The 8,180-nt window shown below is 40.4% G+C and overlaps 1 long non-coding RNA gene across 3 annotated transcripts; it reads right to left on the bottom strand.

Annotated features, from left to right (window-relative positions):
- Positions 1-1,098: 1,098 nt before the first annotated feature.
- On the bottom strand, positions 1,099-6,200 carry LOC115690587 (uncharacterized). 3 transcript variants are annotated; one of them, XR_008816859.1, is made up of 4 exons: positions 6,068-6,162; positions 5,825-5,885; positions 5,645-5,737; positions 1,099-1,195 (listed from the first exon to the last, which is right to left on the bottom strand). It is a non-coding gene; the product is annotated as an uncharacterized LOC115690587 (long non-coding RNA). The 3 variants fall into 3 exon arrangements; XR_008816860.1 differs by lacking the exon at positions 1,099-1,195 and having other exon boundaries at positions 5,473-5,737; positions 5,825-5,980; positions 6,068-6,200; XR_008816858.1 differs by lacking the exon at positions 1,099-1,195 and having other exon boundaries at positions 5,473-5,737.
- Between the last annotated feature and the right edge of the window lie 1,980 nt (positions 6,201-8,180).

The raw sequence follows: 8,180 nt of genomic DNA, 5'->3' as shown, positions 1-8,180 counted from the left end.
GTACTCATGTGCTTACGAAATGCTCTAGCAAAATGTCTAAGTTAAATAAATTGCAAAAGTCTTGTTCTTCACCAGTTTGTGATAACATCAAATCTAGCTATTTGTGTTTGGTAGAAAGGCTCGAGGGAGCTATATTTAGATAATTTTAGTTTTTTTTAGAGAATGTTGCTTTCATTTAACATGAAGTGCTGCACACGGAGAGACTTCTATAGGCCTATGGAGAAGTCTACAATACTCTCTCTCTCTCTCTCTTTTTATTGTAAATAATAGATGATAAATGACCATTCAACTTACTAATACTCTTCGAACGCTCTCCAATTATACCTTGAGTCAATTTGATTCAACATTGAATATGTCGCATTGAGATCAAAAGCTTCACTCAACCCAACTCATTAATACTGATAAATTAGAACATTTGATCTTAATAGTTTGAATCTATTGAGAATGTCTCGAGTTTTGGCCAAAGATCCTCATCCAAAGACTAAGTTTGCAAGAACGAACTGTGCTTGGACTATGGCCACCCATCGTTGTGTGGTATGACAAAGATTTATTATTCCACTTGCATACACAAATTCAGCATAGTGGTAAGAGAGGACAGATGGTTACCTTTGATTGCTGATATTGCCCAATATAAGCGAGAATGAATAAATGATTTGAAGGTAACAAGATATTATGACATTCAACCTCTCTCTCTACCGCTTTGTGTAGCTCCTCTCTACCGCTTTGTGTAGCTATGGCTTCCTATACCTTAAACCCTAACCCAAACCCTACCAAAAGCCCCAACCTTCCACCATGATTTAGCCCGATTTCTTGCTTTCTCTACTCTCTTTGATAAGTTTCCCAGTGTTCACTTTGCATCTGTGGTTCAACTCTTTGTTCTCTTCTACAGCTTCTTCCCTATCCCACAACCATTGAAGCATCTGCGTGTCTTTGGCTCTTGGGCTCTCAGCCTTGTCACCCACCTTTGACACCTGCCCACAAATCCATTCCCATTCTCACAGCTTTGTCTCGCACCCATGTTGCCCTCCACAAATTTCTTGGTTCCTTCTTCGATTTTTTGGCTTTTAGACCTTTTGACCTCTACTACCGGTGAATGCTTCAAGGCGTTGTGTCCCATTTTCAATAGGGTTTTGAGTTACTAAAGAACGTTGCTGATGGATGAGGAAGAAGGTGCTGCTGAGCGTTTGGCACATCTCTGCAATAAACTGGGTAAGTTAATGTACGAAAATGATATGAATATTCTAGATGAGGAACTTTCAGAGGAAAAAATCATGGAATGTCGGGTCTCTCTTATCGGGCAACTTTTCCAAAACCTTAGCATAAATTTCCAAGCACTCCAAACAGCTATGAAGAAGGCTTGGAGGAATGAGTATGTGGAGGTCAAACCCCTCGAAAATGGCAAGTTCAGTTTTGCATTTCGTAATGAAGGAGAAAAGAATCGAGTGCTGGAAGGAGGTCCTTGGTCTTTTTCTAATCATTTACTGCTCTTGAAACCCTGGGAACCGGATACTCCTCTCCATTGTTATGAGTTCAAGACCTGTGCCTTTTGGGTTAGAATTTTTGGACTCCCTCTTGAATGGAATTATGAAGGTATGGTAAAGAAAATTGCTAGCTCGATGGGGAACGTACTAGAAGTGAAAATAGATGCTCGAGGCCCTACAGCTCAAAGAATTGGGAAAGCGAGAGTAGAAATGGACATGGATACTGAACTGAGAGTTGGACAATTGATGCGACACCAAAACAGGAAGGTCTGGCTTGATTTTAAATACGAACGGCTGCCTTTCTTTTGTTACTCGTGTGGGAAGATTGGACACTATGCTAATTACTGCAAAGACATTCCCTACGATGAAGAAAAATTTACGATAGAGTTGGGAAGTTGTTTTGGAAGCTGGCTGAAAGCTGAAACTTCAGGGCACAGTCCCTTTTGGAAAGTTTTCTACAAGAAGGAATCTATGGTAGAAGAAATTGAAGAGAGTATCCCTGAAACTCCTGAGCACCAAAGGCAAAATGCGGTTATGGAAGATGTTCAGCCCATCTCTCCCAGTATTAATTCCACTATACAACAGGAAGATCACATGAGGACAGATCCCTACTACACGCAGGAGATAACAATGTATAATTCTGGTAAAAGAGCACTTCTGCTTACAGGCCCTACTCATGAGAAAGGCTTGAATTCTCAGCCTGCCCAAACAAGTTCAGAAGGCAACAGAAAGAGGAGCTGTAAGGAACCAAAAACTCCCTCAACCAAAAAACAAAAGAGGTTCAGTCCTTACAATTCACTACCTAAAACCCCAACTTGGCTAGATGAAACTCAACTTCTTGAAACACCTGTTCGTACGACTGAAGAAGTCGCTGCATGGGCTTTGGTGGCTAGCCCTAATAAGCCACCAAGTGAACCATGAATATACTATGCTGGAACTGTCAAGGGTTGGGCACACCCTTGACAGTCCGAGAATTAAGAGCTTTAGTGGCTCGTTTTAGGCCCACTGTGGTTTTTCTGATGGAAACAAAAAATCAGGCTGAGGTTATTCAGAGAATAAAGAGAAGACTCCATTTTTCAGAGTTGTTTTGTAGTTAATCCTGTGGGCATGGCGGGAGGCTTGGCTATTCTGTGGGATGAAAGAATTTCACTGGAAATAGACTCAATGTCTGAGGAATTTGTGAATTTGAGGTGTAAAGAGGTGGTTAGTGGAAAGGAAATGAGAGTTACATTTGTTCATGCTTCTTATTTGTACCAAAAAAGGCTACAACTTTGGGAGGAATTGCGAAATATAAGTTCCATGAATGTACTGCCTTGGGTGTGTTTGGGTGACTTTAACGAGGTGCGGTTTTACTAGGAAAAAGTTGGAAAGCGCTTGGCTGAAAACTATAGAATGAATGCTTTTCAGGATTGTCTAGATGCCTGTTCATTGATGGACATTGACAGTAAAGGGTGTGCGTTCACTTGGGCCAATAATAGAGAAGGGGATGAGTACGTTAAAGAACAACTTGACAGGGTGGTATGTACGATTGAATGGAGGTTGATGTTCCCTGAAGCAGAAGCTTATGCTCTCCCAGCAATAGGATCAGATCACAGTCCTATACTTCTATCTCTTTGGGCTAACCCTGTAAAACGAAAAAAGGAATTCAAGTTTGAAGCCTTCTGGCTTGAGAGTGATGAATGTAGAAAGGTGGTGAAAGAAACTTGGAGCTCTCCCACTCACTTTGAAAAGGATTTAGTCGGGAAGTTGCAGGCTGTAACTTTTGCCCTTTCCAAATGGAGTAAGAAGAAATTCGCGAATGGACATAGGGAAATCAACTTGCTAAAACAGGAACTGCAGTGGCTGACAAACAATACCATGGGGGTCCTTTGACAAAGTGAGAATCAAAAATCTGCAAGAAGATATTGATTATTTATAGAGGCAGGAAGAGATGTATTGGGGGCTGCGATCGAGAATTAATTGGTTGAAATGGGGAGATAGAAACACAAAGTTTTTTCGTGCAACTACCATTCAGAGGCGACAGAGGAATAGGATCTCTATGCTTCAGAATTTAGAGAATACATGGCTATTTGAGCAGTGCCAGTTGAAAGAACATACCATACTTTTTTTCCGAGATATATATCAATCTATCGGCCCTCGACATTTCTCCCCAGTTCTGGATCAGGTATCTCGGGTGGTAACAGAAGAGATGAATCACCTCTTGTTGGCTGAGGCAACCTTGGAAGAAGTAATGAATGCAACTTTCCAGCTCGGCACAGCAAAAGCACCGGGGCCTGATGGCCTTAGTGGTTTGTTTTATCAGCAGAATTGGGAAGAGATTAAATGAGATATTCTAAAGGAGGTGAGGAATTTCTTCAACACTGGATCCCTGCCACCAGATTTAAATAAAACACACATCTCCCTTCTCCCGAAAGTCCCGAACCCAGAGAGACTAGATCAATACCGCCTAATTAGTTTATGTAATTTTGGCTACAAGATTATCTCAAAAGTGCTGGCCAATAGACTCAAACCACTTCTACCAGAACTTGTTGCAATGGAACAAAGTGCTTTCGTCGGCGGGAGGCAAATTCAAGATAACATATTTATTGTCCAGGAGGTGTTGCATCAAATTAGAATTCGAAAGAGAAAAAAGAAATTTCAAGCGGTTCTCAAGTTATACATGAAGAAAGCCTACGATCGAGTGGAATGGGATTTCTTGGAGGCATGCCTAATCAAGATTGGCTTTGATGAGAAATGGGTGGGATGGATTATGAAATGTGTCACAACAGTTTCATTCAGCGTTAAGTTTAATGGAGAACCTCTCCATTACTTCAAACCTTCTCGAGGGATTAGGCAAGGGGATCCCCTATCTCCCTACCTTTTCATTCTGGTGGCAAATGTACTGTCCTCATTAATGAAGACAGCTGTGGACAATGGAAGTATCACAGGGATTAAACTGAATAGGCGGTGTCCCACCCTTTCTCATTTAGTCTTTGCGGATGACTCAATATTCTTTTTGAATGGTACAATTCTAGAGTGTTAGAATTTGGCATCTATCCTGAATCAATATTGCCTAGCATCTGGACAAGCTATAAACTTAAACAAATCGGGGATTTTCTTTGGTAGTGATTGCCCCCAAACTATGAAAGACAATATGGCAAGGGAATTGAGAGTTCCTATTATTGACAAAACTGGCAAATATCTTGGAATTCCTTCGGATTGGGGAGTATCGAAAAAATAAATGTTTGCTTGGATTTTAGGACAAGTCAATTCCAAACTAGAAGGGTGGAAGGAAAAACTAATGTCAAAAGCTGGTAAGGAAGTTTTGCTTAAAGCGGTGGTTCAAGCATTACCACAATATGCCATGTCTGTTTTTAAGATCCCGATTTCTATTTGTAAGGCTATTGAACAGAAAATTGCTTCATTCTGGTGGAAAACCAATGAGACCAAAGCCGGAATTCACTGGAAGAGATGGAATATTCTGAAGACAAGAAAGGATAAGGGTGGCCTGGGATTTAGAGATCTGCTCTCCTTCAATAAAGCAATGTTAGGAAAGCAAGCTTGGTGTCTGAGTAATAGTCCAAACTCTCTCTGGAGCATTCTATTTAAGGGCCTTTATTTTCCTCATAGAGATTTCTGGCATGCGGAAAAGGGACAACGCCCCTCATGGGGTTGGCAAAGTCTGATCCTAGGAAGAGACTCCATCTCACCCCAAGTGCTGTGGGCAGTAGGGGATGGTTCACAAATAAGAATCAGGGAGGATAAATGGCTGAAGAGGGGAATCATAGGAGGTCCTGCTAATAGAGATGAACCACGTTTTGTCTCTGAACTCATTATTAGTGAGGAAGGCATATGGGATGAAACAGTTTTAATTGAACATTTTGAGGATCAATTAGTGAGAGAAATCCTTGCTATCCCGATTAAACCCCAAACAGAGAAAGACCGGCTCGTATGGACCGGAACTCAGGCAGGCAAGTACACAGTTAAAAGTGGATACAACTACATTCGAGAGAAAGCAAATAAACAGAATGAAAATCAAGCCTCAACTTCTTTTCAACCTCCTCCCACCCTCTGGATAGATATATGGAAATTGCACTCTCCACCCAAGGTTAGAATTTTCATGTGGAATTTATGCCAGAATGCTCTCCCAACTAAAGAGAATTTATTTCGAAGAAAAGTTATACCTGATCCCACATGCTCTTTATGCAATCGATGCGTGGAAACTGTGGAGCACCTGTTTTTATTGTGTCCTTGGATAAAGGAAATTTGGTCGAACCCTGTGCTGAATGTTCATATATCAAGTTAGGGTCTTACTCGAATTGAAGATTGGTTCGGGAATTTAAAAGGAAAGTCAAGCAACTCACCTAATCTAGAGCTGGTTGCTGCAACACTATAGAATATATGGAAGGCGCGCAACCAAGCCATCTTCAAGAACAGAAAACCCGACACAATCAGCATCATCGACTCTGTTCTAGCTGGGTTGAAGAGCTTTAACAAATGGAACCCCAAATCAAGCAGATCTGGGAACAAAGCCGATGATTTTTCAGGGACTTGGAATCCACCGCTGTATGGAACTTATAAGATAAATATAGATGGATCGTACGAACCTGGAGCTTCAGAAGGTTCGGTCGCCTGCGTTTGCCGTGATTCCGTCGGGAGGTTGCTGGACGGAGCAGCTCGTACGGTGGCAACGTCGTCCTCGCTTATGGCTGAGTCTCTCGCTTTGTTAGAAGCCCTAACTCACTTCTTTCCCAAACGACACGAAGTCCTTGTACTTGAGTCTGACAATTTGGACTTAGTCAATGCCGTAGAGAGTCCCAGATCAACTTAGTTGGGAAGTTCACGTGCTTATCTTGAAATGCAAAGACCTGCTACGATCCTTCTCTAGTATCCGGGTTATTCATTGTTATAGAGAGGCCAACTTTGTTGCGGACTGGGTTGCTAAAGCCCACAAAAAAAACTACCTACCTTTGAATTGGGTCTTCTCCCCTCCCCAAGCACTTTGGGAGCTCTTATGTATTGATGCTCATTTATCGGGTCCTACTATCCTTTCCTAGTGAATAATATATTTAATTTTCCGACCAAAAAAAAAAGAATAAATTATTTGAAAACTATTGTAGATTTGATATATTAATTCTTAAGAAATAGCATACGTGCTCCCGTGTTTCACGACGCTGACTAATCATGTAAACTGTATCACTTATAAAATGAGCCTACCCAATAATAGTTATGTTCAAAGATATAATATTTGTGCTTTAAGGCAATAGGCTTTTTCCCCTGCTTAACTTGCAGAGGTTATGGAAATTTTTAAGAGGACGTGTTTCGCTGAATTGATGAAATGCCGTTTAAATTATGGATGGATATATATGAATCGACAAAGGTTGTAAATGATCCCTTGTTGACTTAGGACAAGAAAATAAATGCCGAGTAATTAAAAGCGCAAACACTAAAATCAGTCCTTACCGGTGATGAAAAGTGCAAGAAGTAAATTACAGGAAACTAAAGATAAATATAAATTTGTAGAACAACGTGGAGTTATGTAATTGATTTGGGAGGACCTTACAAAGAGTACACTTGGAATTTCTATAACTCGCAATTTATAGTTACGCAAAATGTTACTGAATTTAAATCCATGAATAACTTCTGAATCCTGTATGGTAACATGTACCGTGCACATAATCAATATACATAGATCTGTCTTAACCACCAAATCAACATCATGGGGTTTCCTCTTGACAAAAGTTGCAAGACCCACCTCGATTTCCTTGGGGATTGAAATTTTCTCAGGAAAAATTTGATGGGGGCACCCCAAAACCAAAGGGTTGGCAGGGTTATGTGAGTGAAGTATAGTGGATGGAGCCCCCCTGTTGCAGAGCTTGGACGTACGATGATCTACTTTTGAATACTATTACTTCAGCTGAGCTCCAAAAATGAAGCTTGAGATCTATTACGGCGAATACGATTGGGTATTTTGTCAATCAAAAATATTGAGACGGGAATCGCAAGGAAATGGAACCTGTTTTAAAATGATAAAAAAATCGCTATTTGAATTGTCTTTTCGACCAAACCAAGGAGTAATTTTGAGAAACTTATATAAGGGTTGATATGATGCACACTCAAGATCTAGTGTTAACTAATTCCGACTCTTTTTGCTCAAGATGCTTAGATTTCCACTTCAGTTCATTCCAAAATGTCTTTTAATGGACAAAGTCCGCTGTAATCCATAATGGGCCCAGCGAAGGGCCCATTTCTCGTGGGTACACTAATGGCCCAATCATTCTACACCATGCCATCAGTCATATTGATCTAGGACTCGACATGCATAAAAAGCCGAATAGCCACAATGATCACGTTTCCGAAATGAGCTATCATGCAATAACCGATATATCATACTTAAACAGCATACTTTTGTAAATGAGCTATCCTGCACTGTCGGATTTATCATACTTTATAGCATAGTTTCACAAATGAAAATATTCTATAGTTTGTGGAAGCCGACAATGGGTTTTATAAAAAGATCCTAATGACTTAATACATAAAGTTTTCAAGTGACGTTTTGTAGCCAGGATTTATACTCTCCTGTGTTTGGTTCCTGCTCTAGACAGGATAATATCATATATAAGAGGGATAGAGCTCGGATAGAAATATCTCATAGGAGAGGTGGGATAAAGGTGGATAGGATTTCTTCTATTTATAGTATAAAAACTAATTTTCTCAAAT

The sequence above is a fragment of the Syzygium oleosum genome, unplaced genomic scaffold, assembly GCF_021117445.2.
Source record: "Syzygium oleosum isolate NSW1041296 unplaced genomic scaffold, Sole_v2.1 Sole_v2.06, whole genome shotgun sequence".
Taxonomy (NCBI): domain Eukaryota; kingdom Viridiplantae; phylum Streptophyta; class Magnoliopsida; order Myrtales; family Myrtaceae; genus Syzygium; species Syzygium oleosum.
Note: the sequence above shows the minus strand (reverse complement) of the source record. Positions and strands in the feature narration are given on the sequence as shown.